Consider the following 12,894-nt stretch of genomic DNA (forward strand, 5'->3'; position numbering starts at 1 on the left):
TCCCATCTTGGGGTCTGTTCCGGAGCTCCGCCGGAGGGGGCATCGATCATGGAGGGCTTCTACATCAACACCATAGCCCCTCCGATGAAGGGTGAGTAGTTTACCTTAGATCTATGGGTCCATAGTTAGTAGCTAGATGACTTCTTCTCTCTTTTTGGATATCAATACAATGTTCTCCCCCTCTCTTGTGGAGATCTATTCGATGTAATCTTCTTTTTGTGGTGTGTTTGTTGAGATCGATGAATTGTGGGTTTATGATCATACCTAGATATTCTCATAACTATGCTCAATTCTGTCAATTGCTCAACAGTAATTTGTTCACCCACCGTAGAATACTTATGCTCTTGAGAGAAGCCACTAGTGAAACCTATGGCCCCCGGGTCTATCTTTATCATATCAATCTCCTACTACTTAGTTATTTACTTTGCCTTTATTTTGATTTGCATCTTTACCATAAAAATACCAAAAATATTATCTTATCATATCTATCAGATCTCACTCTCGTAAGTGGCCCTATAGGGATTGACAACCCCTATTTGCGTTGGTTGCGAGGATTTATTTGTTTTGTGCAAGTGCGAGGGACTCGCGCGTAGCCTCCTACTGGATTGATACCTTGGTTCTCAAAAACTGAGGGAAATACTTACGCTACTTTGCTGCATCATCCCTTCCTCTTCGGGGAAAACCAACGCAGTGCTAAAAGAGGTAGCAAGAAGGATTTCTGGCGCCGTTCCCGGGGAGGTCTACGCATAAGTCAACATATCAAGTACCCATCACATACCCTTATCTCCCGCATTACATTATTTGCCATTTGCCTCTCGTTTTCCTCTCCCCCACTTCACCCTTGCCGTTTTATTTGCCCTCTCTCTCTTTCTCTATCCTTCCTCTATTTGCCTCTTTTTGCCCGCTTGCTTTTTGTTTGCTTGTGTGTTAGTTTGTTTGCTTGTCGTTATGGCTAGTTCTTTACCTTCTGCCTCTATGTCTGAAATCGGGGATAATATTGTTGATAATAATTTTGATGCTCCTACTAAAGAACCCACTATCTCACATATAAAAAGATTCCGTGTTGGTAGTGGTAATATTATTGGAAAATGAGTTATTCAAGATTTCTTTACTTGTGCCAGTGCTTTACCCTCTATGGGTAGTTCTATCCTTCATAGAACTAGTAGTCTTGCAGACGCTATTGCCATGCTCATAGTTGAACTTGAAAGGCAATTCATGCACATGCATCCTTCCATACAAAGGATTTTCCTAGAATTATCTAATATTGAGCATTCTTCTGTTAAGTGTGCCGTTACTATCTTTTTGGCTCATGAGTTTCGATTCATAATAAAAGAGGCCAAAGAAATCTTTGCTCGTTATAGGGTGGACGCTTGCCATCCTCCCATAGAGGCCATCCTCTTTGATCAAGAAGAAATAATGTGTTTTCAATCTCTAGACTATGTTGCTTTCAATGAAAATCTTAGAAAAAGGGTGCCTACCAATGTTTTAGTTGATAGAATTTCTAAACTTAATGATGATTTGGCTATTCGAAATAATGAATTGGGATATTCTCTTGAATATAGGCTCACAAAGTTCTGACAAAAGAATGCTTATAATGATGAATTGGTTGTGCAATATGAAGGACCGAAGGAGGAACCTATACCTCCCAAGGTTGATCTTGGAGACTTTTGTCCCAATAAATTTAGCCCTTTTGATTACTTTTGCTTGCCTCAAAGAAAACTTGCTGTTGAACGTAGAGAATATGAAATGAGTTTTAATAATCTATCTTACTATTATGGCAATACCTAGATCTATTCTTGCTTGTTATGCCTAGCTAGGGGCGTTAAACGATAGCGCTTGTTGGGAGGCAACCCAATTTTATTTTTATTCCTTGCTTTTTGCTCCTGTTTAGTAATAAATAAATTATCTAGCCTCTGTTTTGGTTGTGTTCTTTGGGTTTAATTAGTGTTTGTGCCAAGTAGAACCGTTGAGAAGACTTGGGAAAAGTCTTGTTGAACTTACTGTAAAAAACAGAAACTTTAGCGCTCACGAGAACTGATGTAATTTTTATATGGAAAGTGCTATTTAGTTAATTCTTTTTTCAGATGATTAATAGATAAATTCCTCACGTCCAGAAATTTATTTTAGAATTTTTGGGGTTCCAGATCTTGCGCTAGCTACAGATTACTACAGACTGTTCTGTTTTTGACAGATTCTGTTTTTCGTGTGTTGTTTGCTTATTTTGATAAATCTATGGCTAGTAAAATAGTTTATGAACCATAGAGAAGTTGGAATACAGTAGGTATAACACCCATATAAATAAAGAATGAGTTCATTACAGTACCTTGAAGTGGTCTTTTGTTTTCTTTGGCTAACGGAGCTCACGAGATTTTCTACTTTAAGTTTTGTGTTGTGAAGTTTTCAAGTTTTGGGTAAAGATTTGATGGATTATGGAACAAGGAGTGGCAAGAACCTAAGCTTGGGGATTCCCATGGCACCCCCAAGATAATCTAAGGACACATAAAAGCCAAAGCTTGGGGATGCCCCGGAAGGCATCCCCTCTTTCGTCTACTTCTATCGGTAACTTTACTTGGAGCTATATTTTTATTCGCCACATGATATGTGTTTTGCTTGGAGCGTCTTGTATGATTTGAGTCTTTGCTTGTTAGTTTACCACAATCATCCTTGCTGTACACACCTTTTGAGAGAGCCATACATGATTTGGAATTCGTTAGAATACTCTATGTGCTTCGCTTATATCTTTTGAGTAATATAATTTTGCTCTAGTGCTTCACTTATATCTTTTAGAGCACGGTGGTGGATTTGTTTTATAGAAACTATTGATCTCTCATGCTTCACTTAGATTATTTTGAGAGTCTTAATAGCATGGTAATTTGCTTAAAATCCTAATATGCTTGGTATGCAAGATTAATAATAAAACTTTCTTATGAGTGTGTTGAATACTAACAGAAGTTTGATGCTTGATGATTGTTTTGAGACATGGAGGTAATAATATCAACGCCGTGCTAGTTGAGTAGTTGTGAAATTGGTAAATACTTGTGTTGAGGTTTGCAAGTCCCGTAGCATGCACGTATGGTAAACGTTATGCAACAAATTTGAAACATGAGGTGTTATTTGATTGTCTTCCTTATGAGTGGCGGTCGGGGACGAGCGATGGTCTTTTCCTACCAATCTATCCCCCTAGGAGCATGCGCGTAGTACCGAGGTTTTTGATGACTTGTAGATTTTTGCAATAATTATGTGAGTTCTTTATGACTAATGTTGAGTCCATGGATTATACGCACTCTCACCCTCCCATCCTTGCTAGCCTCTTCGGTACCGTGCATTGCCCTTTCTCACATTGAGAGTTGGCGCAAACTTCGCCGGTGCATCCAAACCCCATGATATGATACGCTCTTTCACACATAAACCTCCTTATATCTTACTCAAAATAGCCACCATACCTACCTATTATGTCATTTCCATAGCCATTCCGAGATATATTGCCATGCAACTTTCCATCATGACACATTCATCATTGTCATATTGCTTAGCATGGTCATGTAGTTGACATAGTATTTGTGGCAAAGCCACCGTACATAATTCTTTCATACATGTCACTCTTGGTCCATTGCATATCCCGGTACACCGTCGGAGGCATTCATATAGAGTCATCTTTGTTCTAGTATCAAGTTGTAATCATTGAGTTGTAAATAAATAGAAGTGTGATGATCATCATTTTCTAGAGCATTGTCCCAAGTGAGGAATATATAAAAAAAGAAGAGAAGAAAGGCCATAAAAAGAGAAGGCCCAAAAAAAGAGAAAGGCCATAAAAAAGAGAAAAGGCACGAAAAAAGAGAAAAAATGAGAGAAAAGAGAGAAGGGACAATGTTACTATCCTTATAGCACCATGATCTTCATAGTAGAGAGTCTCTCATGTTATCACTTTCATATACTAGTGGGAATTTTTCATTATAGAACTTGGCTTGTATATTCCAACAATGGGCCTCCACAAGTGCCCTAGGTCTTCGTGAACAAGCAAGTTGGATGCACACCCACTAGTTTCTTTTGTTGAGCTTTCATACATTTATAGCTCTAGTGCATCCTTTGCATGGCAATCCTTACTCCTTGCATTAACATCAATCGGTGTGCATCTCCATACCCCATTGATTAGCCTCGTTGATGTGAGACTTCCTCCTTTTTTGTCTTCTCCACATAACCCCCTCATTATATTCTATTCCACCTATAGTGCTATGTCCATGGCTCGTGCTCATATATTGCGTGAAAGTTTATAGGTTTGAGATTACTAAAGTATGAAACAATTGCTTGGCTTGTCATCGGGGTTGTGCATGATGATAGCATTCTTGTGTGACGAAAATGAAACATGACTAAACCATATGATTTTGTAGGGATGGACTTTCTTTGGCCATGTTATTTTGAGAAGACATAATTGCTTAGTTAGTATGCTTGAAGTATTATCATTTTTATGTCAATATGAACTTTTGTCTTGAATCTTTCGGATCTGAATATTCATACCATAATTAAGAAGAATTACATTAAAATTATGCCAAGTAGCACTCTGCATCAAAAATTCTGTTTTTATCATTTACCTATTCGAGGACGAGCAGGAATTAAGCTTGGGGATGCTTGATACGTCTCCAACGTATCTATAATTTTTGATTGCTCCATGCTATATTATCTACTGTTTTGGACATTATTGGGCTTTACTATCCACTTTTATATTATTTTTGGGACTAACCTATTAACCAAAGGCCCAGCCCAGAAATGCTGTTTTTGCCTGTTTTAGGGTTTCAAAGAAAAGGAATATCAAACGGAGTCCAAACGGAATGAAACCTTTGGGAACGTGATTTTCTCATCGAATACAACTCATGAGACTTGGACCCTACGTCAAGACACGTAACAGGAGGCCACGAGGTAGGGGGGCGCGCCTACCCCCCAAGGCGCGCCCTCCACCCTCGCGGGCCCCCTGTTGCTCCACCGACGTACTTCTTCCTCCTATATATACCCACGTACCCCCAAATGATCAGATACGGAGCCAAAACCCTAATTCCACCACTGTAACTTTCTGTATCCATGATATCCCATCTTGGGGCTTGTTCCGGAGCACCGCCGGAGGGGCATCGATCACAGAGGGCTTCTACATCAACACCATAGCCCCTCCGATGAAGTGTGAGTAGTTTACCTTAGACCTACGGGTCCATAGTTAGTAGCTAGATGGCTTCTTCTTTCTTTTTGGATCTCAATACAATGTTCTCCCCCTCTCTTGTGGAGATCTATTCGATGTAATCTTCTTTTTGCGGTGTGTTTGTTGAGACTGATGAATTGTGGGTTTATGATCATACCTAGATATTATCATAACTATGCTCAATTCCGTCAATTGCTCAATAGTAATTTGTTCACCCACCGTAGAATACTTATGCTCTTGAGAGAAGCCACTAGTGAAACCTATGGCCCCCGGGTCTATCTTTATCATATCAATCTCCTACTACTTAGTTATTTACTTTGCTATTTACTTTGCCTTTATTTTACTTTGCATCTTTATCATAAAAATACCAAAAATATTATCTTATCATATCTCACTCTCGTAAGTGGCCCTATAGGGATTGACAACCCCTATTTGTGTTGGTTGCGAGGATTTATTTGTTTTGTGCAGGTGCGAGAGACTCGCGTGTAGCCTCCTACTGGATTGATACCTTGGTTCTCAAAAACTGAGGGAAATACTTACGCTACTTTGCTGCATCATCCCTTCCTCTTCGGGGAAAACCAACGCAGTGCTAAAAGAGGTAGCAATCTGGCGCGACGGTCATCGTCCTGCGTTGGCGCGCGCCCCCATGATCCGTATATCGACCTTGCATGTTTTGCCCTGCTGTCCAATACGTCTCGCAGGTCCCATGTGTTGCCCCGGGCCTTGGTATTTTTGTCTGAGTGGCGGCGGGGTGCAGGCTGAACTTCAGGCTGAAACGCCTCTCTGGCTCGGCCACGAGGTGGCCGGTCAGCCGCATCGTACACTGGTGATGTAGGTTTCAATGCTTCCTCCTCGAGGTGAGATAGAAACCCGCGCTTTGGGTAACTCTTGGAGGGGTGCTCGAGTTCGTATTCCTTGGTTGCAAGGACTTCGGTCCATCTGTCTGCTAGCAGATCTTGATCAGCTTGAAGCTGTTGTTGCTTTTTCTTTAAGCTATTTGTTGTGGCAATAAGCCGGCGCTTGAAGCGCTCCTGCTCGACAGGATACTCAGGCACGCTAAATTCTTCGTCGCTGAGGCTCACCTTGTCTTCGGAGAGAGGCATGTAATTGTCCTCCTCCGATTCTTCATCTGCTGCCCGCTCTGGAGGGCTAGCTTGTTCACCCTCCCGCTCTAAATCGTGCTGGAGGGGATTGTTGTCATCTTCAGCACTATCCGGAGTGTTATTGTCTCTTGTGCCGGTATCACTACTTTTGCTATGGCGGGACTTAGAACGGCGCCACTGACATTGGCGCTTGGATTGCTTGTTGGAGGGGTCATCCTTCGTTGTCTCGTTGCCATTGCCTTCTTTGGGGGTGTCCACCATGTATATATCATATGATGAGGTGGTGGTCCAGCGTCCTGTGGGCAGTGGTTCCTGTTCATCTCCTGCATCGTCGTCCATACCGCCGATGTCTTCGGAGTCGAAGTCGAGCATGTCGGTTAAATCGTCGACAGTGGCTACGAAGTGGGTGGTGGGTGGGGAGCGAAATTCTTCGTCGTCCGCATCCCATTCTACCCGGACATAGTTCGGTCAAGGTTCTCCTGACAAGGAGAGAGACCTTAATGAATTTAGCACGTCACCGAAAGGTGAGTGCTGAAAGATATCCGCGGAGGTGAACTCCATGATCGGCGCCCAATCGGATTCGACGGGCACGGATGCAGGCGGTTCAGAGCCCGTGGCCGGGGACAAATCCAATGGTTCGGTAACACGGCTCTCGTAAGGGGTGAAGTCAGTATCCGGCTCTATCACCACTGAGAGTGCGGCCTCCATGGCGGGGTCTATCCACCCGTCCTCGAATGGCGCAATTTGTTCCAGATTGAGGGTCGGAGTAGTTGCAGGCATGATCTCCCGAACACTGTTTGACGGCAGAGCTAAATCATGCTCGTCGTGATCGTGCGGCGCACCTGACATGGGCTCGAATCCGTCGAAGATCAAGTCTCCGCGGATACCGGCAATGTAATTCAAGTTTCCGAACCTGACCTGGTGGCCAGGGGCGTAGCTCTCGATCTGCTCCAGATGGCCAAGCGAGTTGGCCCGCAGTGCGAAGCCGCCGAATACGAAGATTTGTCCGGGGAGGAAAACCTCACCTGGACCGCATCATTACCGATGATCGAACGAGCCATCAAGCCTTACGGTGACGGCACAGTGGAACTCTCAATGAAAGCACCAAAGTCGGTGTCAAAACCGGCGGATCTCGGGTAGGGGGTCCCGAACTGTGTGTCTAAGGCGGATGGTAACAGGAGGCAGGGGACACGATGTTTACCCAGGTTCGGACCCTCTCGATGGAGGTAATACCCTACGTCCTGCTTGATTGATCTTGATGATATGAGTATTAAAAGAGTTGATCTACCACGAGATCGTAGAGGCTAAACCCTAGAAGCTAGCCTATGGTATGATTGTCTGTTGTCCTACGGACTAAACCCTCCGGTTTATATAGACACCGGAGGGGGCTAGGGTTACACAAAGTCAGTTACAAGGGAGGACTACATATCTGTATTGCCAAGCTTGCCTTCCACGCCAAGAAGAGTCCCATCCGGACATGGGATGAAGTCTTCAATCTTGTATCTTCATAGTCCAATAGTCCGGCCAAAGGATATAGTCCGGCTGTCCGGAGACCCCCTAATCCAGGACTCCCTCAACAACACTTCACCAGATGATGCCAACAAAGGCCACAGGCCCAGATGGTTTCCCGACACATTTTTATCAGCGGCATTGGGATATATGTGGAGAGGAAGTGACAAGGGCAGTGCTGAGAATTGTAAGAGGAGAGGAGGATGCTGATTGTATCAATGACATTGTTTTGGTACTCATCCCAAAGGTTCTTAACCCAACTCAACTCTCTCAGTTTCGGCCAATAAGTTTGTGTAACGTAATCTATAAAATTGCTTCCAAAGTTGTGTCAAATAGGCTGAAGGTTATCCTCCCAGACATCATATCTGAGGAACAGTCTGCGTTTGTTCCTGGTAGATTGATAACTGGCAACATCGTATGTGCCTATGAATGTCTGCATTTTATGAAGAGAAGCGGGGCAAAATCTATCATCTTTTGTGCTTTGAAGCTTGATATGATGAAAGCATACGATAGGCTAGAATGGCTTTACCTGCGAGCAATGATGGAGAAACTAGGTTTTGCACAACCTTGGGTATAGACAGTTATGGGCATGGTTCAGTCAGTTTCGTTTTCAGTTCTTTTTAATGGGGAAAAGTTAGAAGAATTTTCACCAAGCAGAGGCATACGACAGGGAGATCCTATCTCTCCTTACCTTTTCTTGATTGCAGCAGAGGGCCTTTCGTGCCTTTTAAAGACAAGTCCTCAGTCGTCAGGTCTTGAGGGGATTAAGGTGGCAGCGTCCGCACTGCCTATTAATCATCTTCTGTTTGCTGATGATAGCCTGTTGCTCTTCAAGGCAAGTGATCAAGGGGCGACTTCCGGACAAAGAATCAACCATGCAAAATCGTCCATATTTTTTAGCAAGGGATGCCCTCAAGCTTTACGAGATAGCATCAAACAGAATCTAAATGTCCAAAATGAATCTTTGAGTGAACGATACTTGGGCATGCCTACGGATGTTGGACAGTCAAAGATGGGCACTTTCAAGTATTTGCGTGACAGAGTGTGGGAAAAAGTTAGAGGTTGGATGGAAAAACTCCTATCTGCAGCAGGAAAGGAAGTGCTTATCAAATCGGTGGCCCAAGCGATTCCGGTTTATTCTATGGCATGCTTCAGATTACCTCGAGGTTTGTGCGACAACATCAACACTATCATCCGCCAATTTTGGTGGGGTAGCAAATGGGGGAAGAGAAGGCCTGCTTGGGTCTCATGGGATGTTATGACAAAACCAAAATACTTGGGAGGAATGGGCTTTAGAGACATCGAGATTTTTAACTTAGCATTGCTGGCTCGCCAAGCGTGGAGGCTGCTTGAGGATCCACTATCTCTCAGTGCACGAATACTAAAAGCGGCCTACTATCCAAATATGTCTTTCATGGAAGCAGAGTTGGGCAGCCAACCTTCTCAGATTTGGCGAGCTGTATTGGATGGTAGAGAGATTCTGAAACATGGCATCATCCGACGAATAGGGAATGGGGCAACTACAAACATATGGCATACAAACTGGCTACCCAGGGATGGGCCGATGCGGCCGATCCCTCGCTCACGACTACCCCACCCACTATGGTGTCCGAGCTTATTGACTACACCACCGCATCCTGGCGAGAGGAAGTTACCCGAGTGACTTTCCTGCCTTTTGATGTGGATGCTATCCTTTCATTGCCTCTTTGCACGTGGGGGGTTGATGATTTCTGGGCTTGGATTGGAGAGCGTAGTGGCAGATTCACGGTCAAGTCAGCATACCGTTTAGTGCAGAACAAGAAGGAGCATCGGGAGAATTGGATGGAAGGGAGTGCAGGTGCTTCTGACCTTCGTGATAGCAACAGGGCATGGACAAAATTATGGCACACCAAGGTGCCTTCAAAACTGAAAGTATTTCTGTGGCGGCTGGCAAGGCACTCGATGCCGACGGTGGACCTCCTCCAACACCGCAATATGTCTACCACAAGATCATGTGCTCTGTGTGGAAGGGATGATTCTTGGGGACACGCTCTCCTTGAATGTACAATGTCACGATGCATTTGGGCACTTTCGGACCACACCTTGGTTGAACATATAAGCCTAAATGAGGAGGCCAAAAAAAGGAACTGGTTATTCACTCTGCACGACGCTTTAAGCCAGGAGGAGTACACCGTTCTAGTGGTTACTCTATGGGCTATCTGGCGAGTAAGACGCAAGGCGATTTATGAGGATGTTTTTCAGAGCCCCAATCCACAAACCAGTTCATAAAATCTTATCTAATGGATCTTAAGGGTGTTGAGGAGTCAGGGACAGAGAGGAGGCAGCAAACTATCAGCAGGCCAGCCCGTTGGATACATCCTACAGATGGGTGTGCCAAGATAAACGTGGACGCTACTGTTGCTCGAGGGAGAAGGGTAGCGACTGCTATCTGCCGCGACCAAAACGGATGCTATGGGGGAGCATCAGCGATAGTGGTCAGGGGCCTAAACGACCCTCCAACTCTGGAATCTCTTGCGACAAGGGAAGGGCTAGCAGTTGCGGATGACCACAATATACAACACGTCCATATCGCTTCTGACTGTAAAGTTGTAGTTGATGATCTCAAGCAAATGAACCCAACAAGCTATGGAGCCGTCCTACATGAAATCATGGAGCATAGTGCCTCTTTCACTTTTTTGTAAAATTGTTCATGAATTTAGGAGCTCGAACTTCGAAGCTCACAATCTAGCGAAGCATGTTTTGAAGCCGAGGGTGGGTCGCCATGTTTGGTTAGGACACCCCGGAAATCTCTCTTTTATCCCTGTAAACATTGATGCAGTTTAAATAAAGCTTCGCGAGATTGTCTAAAAAAATGAATTATTTTTCTGCAGGGGTAGTATCAAATGAATTAAAATCCATTTTGGGCCGCAGCCCGTGGGAGCACGTGCACAAGCGCTACTCTGCAAACCGGCACTTGAAGCGAATTTAAAAATATGTCGAGGCGAGCAATCACGAGATTTGGGATAGCTCAATTCCGGACTTTATGTCTCATCTCATTGTACATGATCTCTGTATTATTAGAGGAACTCACTGCAGGTATCGACACCTGTTAAGACGCGTTAGAAAAATAGCCCAGCCGTGTATTTTTGTCAGTTCTTGACTTGATTTCCCCCCTAAAAACCAGATACTACAGAAATTTTGAAAAAAAAATCAATTTTGTTTCTAGATTTTGAAAAAGTAGAAAAAAATCTTAATAAAATTTACAAGCTGTTTAAAATAAATGTTCCTCAGTTTGAAACTATTTATGAATTTGAGAAATATTCACAAATTTTAAAAACGATTGTGAATTTCCAGAAATGTTTACAAATTCAAAAAATGTAAGCAGATTTCAGAACAAAAATTGAATTGTAAAAATGTACGCAGACTCTAAGCACTGTAGGAACCGGTTTTTGGTCACCTTTTTAAATTTAGAACAACTTGTAGAACGTATTTTTTTAAAAAAAGGTCGTTTTTTTAAAACAGGAACATTTTTTGAAATCTGGGTTGTAATTTCCTTGTTTTTTTAGATGTCTTATATCATTGAAAGTTTTAAATGTGAATCCGAGGCCTGATTCAAAAAAAGAGGGTGGGGTAGCAAGGAGAGAGGTACATGATTCATAGGGGTTTCAGCTTTTCAGGTAGTTTATAGTTGCACTCTTCACTGCTGTTTTTATTTGAGTGGATCTCTCGAGAGGAAATATAGTCATGGCTCTCGGTCATCTAGTATGGGCCTTACTTTCTCAGTTGGGTCGGGCCTTTTAATTCACGATTATTTCTAAACTATAGGAAAAGAGAAAATGCATAATTCCCCTAAAAATGGGCAATTAAAATGGTATGTAGAGTACGCATGAATATCATATGAATGGTATAAACCTCCAGAATTAGCACTAAAGTGTTTTTGATACGTTGAGAAGAACATAGGAAATATACAAAGAGGTTCTTGGTCAATATTTTCCTCCAAATGAAGGGCAAATGATTCCTCAGAACACGTTCCTTATAATTTATTTCCTATGAATGAAAGGAACTATGTAAAAAGTCATAAGGATTAGAATCCTTTAAAAATTCTATGTGAATCAAAGAGGCCCTACACAACCAGCGACATGAGAAGACAAGCAGCAAGACCAAAAGCACAACGCCATCCTTTACTGTGCTAGGACATGCAGAGCCATTCCTAATAGTTGCATTTTCACTTACGCCTAGTAGTAGAGCTTCCTCGCCTCAAGGACAAAAATGTCTTTCACTTTGTTGTCTTTGGAACTATTTTCTTCAAACAGAGCGTTGCTTAGATGGTTAGTTTTCTAAATTATTTTTGGACTATCTGATGACGATGTGCCCGTCGACTATGAGATGAATGCGGTCACGTTGTCAATTTCAAAGGAAAGAAAAAAACCAGCGGAGCCGACTAGAAAATCCAAGCAAGCAACGAAAAAACTCCGAACGAGCTAGTAACAAACGAGCAAAAATCCATTTTGGGTTGCAGCTGACAAGAGAGCGCACACGAGTGCTAATGTGACAACAGACACTTGAAGCGAGTTTAAAAAAAGAACCCGCTTGGTACCTGTTTTGATTTTTTTACTCAGTTTTTTTTCTTCATAAAACTGGCTACCACAGGAATTTTCAATAAGTAAATAAAATTTAATTTTATATTTGAGAAGGATGCGATATTTAGAATTTTTCGAAAAAATTAAAGGCTGATTATAGATTTTAATTTTTTTCCAAATTTGCAAATATGTTCGAGAATTCAAAACAAATGTACAAATTGTCTCTTCTGGGCCAAAGCATAACCGAACTAAAGGATACGGACTCTGCACCATGACGGCCCAAAACTGTTCAAACGAAGGCCCATACCACGAGACCCGAGCACGAGCCCCACGCGGCAGGCAGCCCCACGCGCACGCGCACCAACAAATCTCGCCAAGCACCCCTCGTACTCTCGTCTCGGACAGCACCGCACACCGTCTCCTTCCTCCCCCCTCTCTCCCCCGAAAACGAGACCACGAGACCTTAGCTTAAAAATCCACCCCTTAATTCCAGATCCGACGGCCCAGATCTCTCCTGCCCGCATCGCTCCGTCCAACC

The sequence above is a fragment of the Triticum dicoccoides genome, chromosome 2A (assembly GCF_002162155.2).
Source record: "Triticum dicoccoides isolate Atlit2015 ecotype Zavitan chromosome 2A, WEW_v2.0, whole genome shotgun sequence".
In the NCBI taxonomy this organism is placed as follows: Eukaryota; Viridiplantae; Streptophyta; class Magnoliopsida; order Poales; family Poaceae; genus Triticum; species Triticum dicoccoides.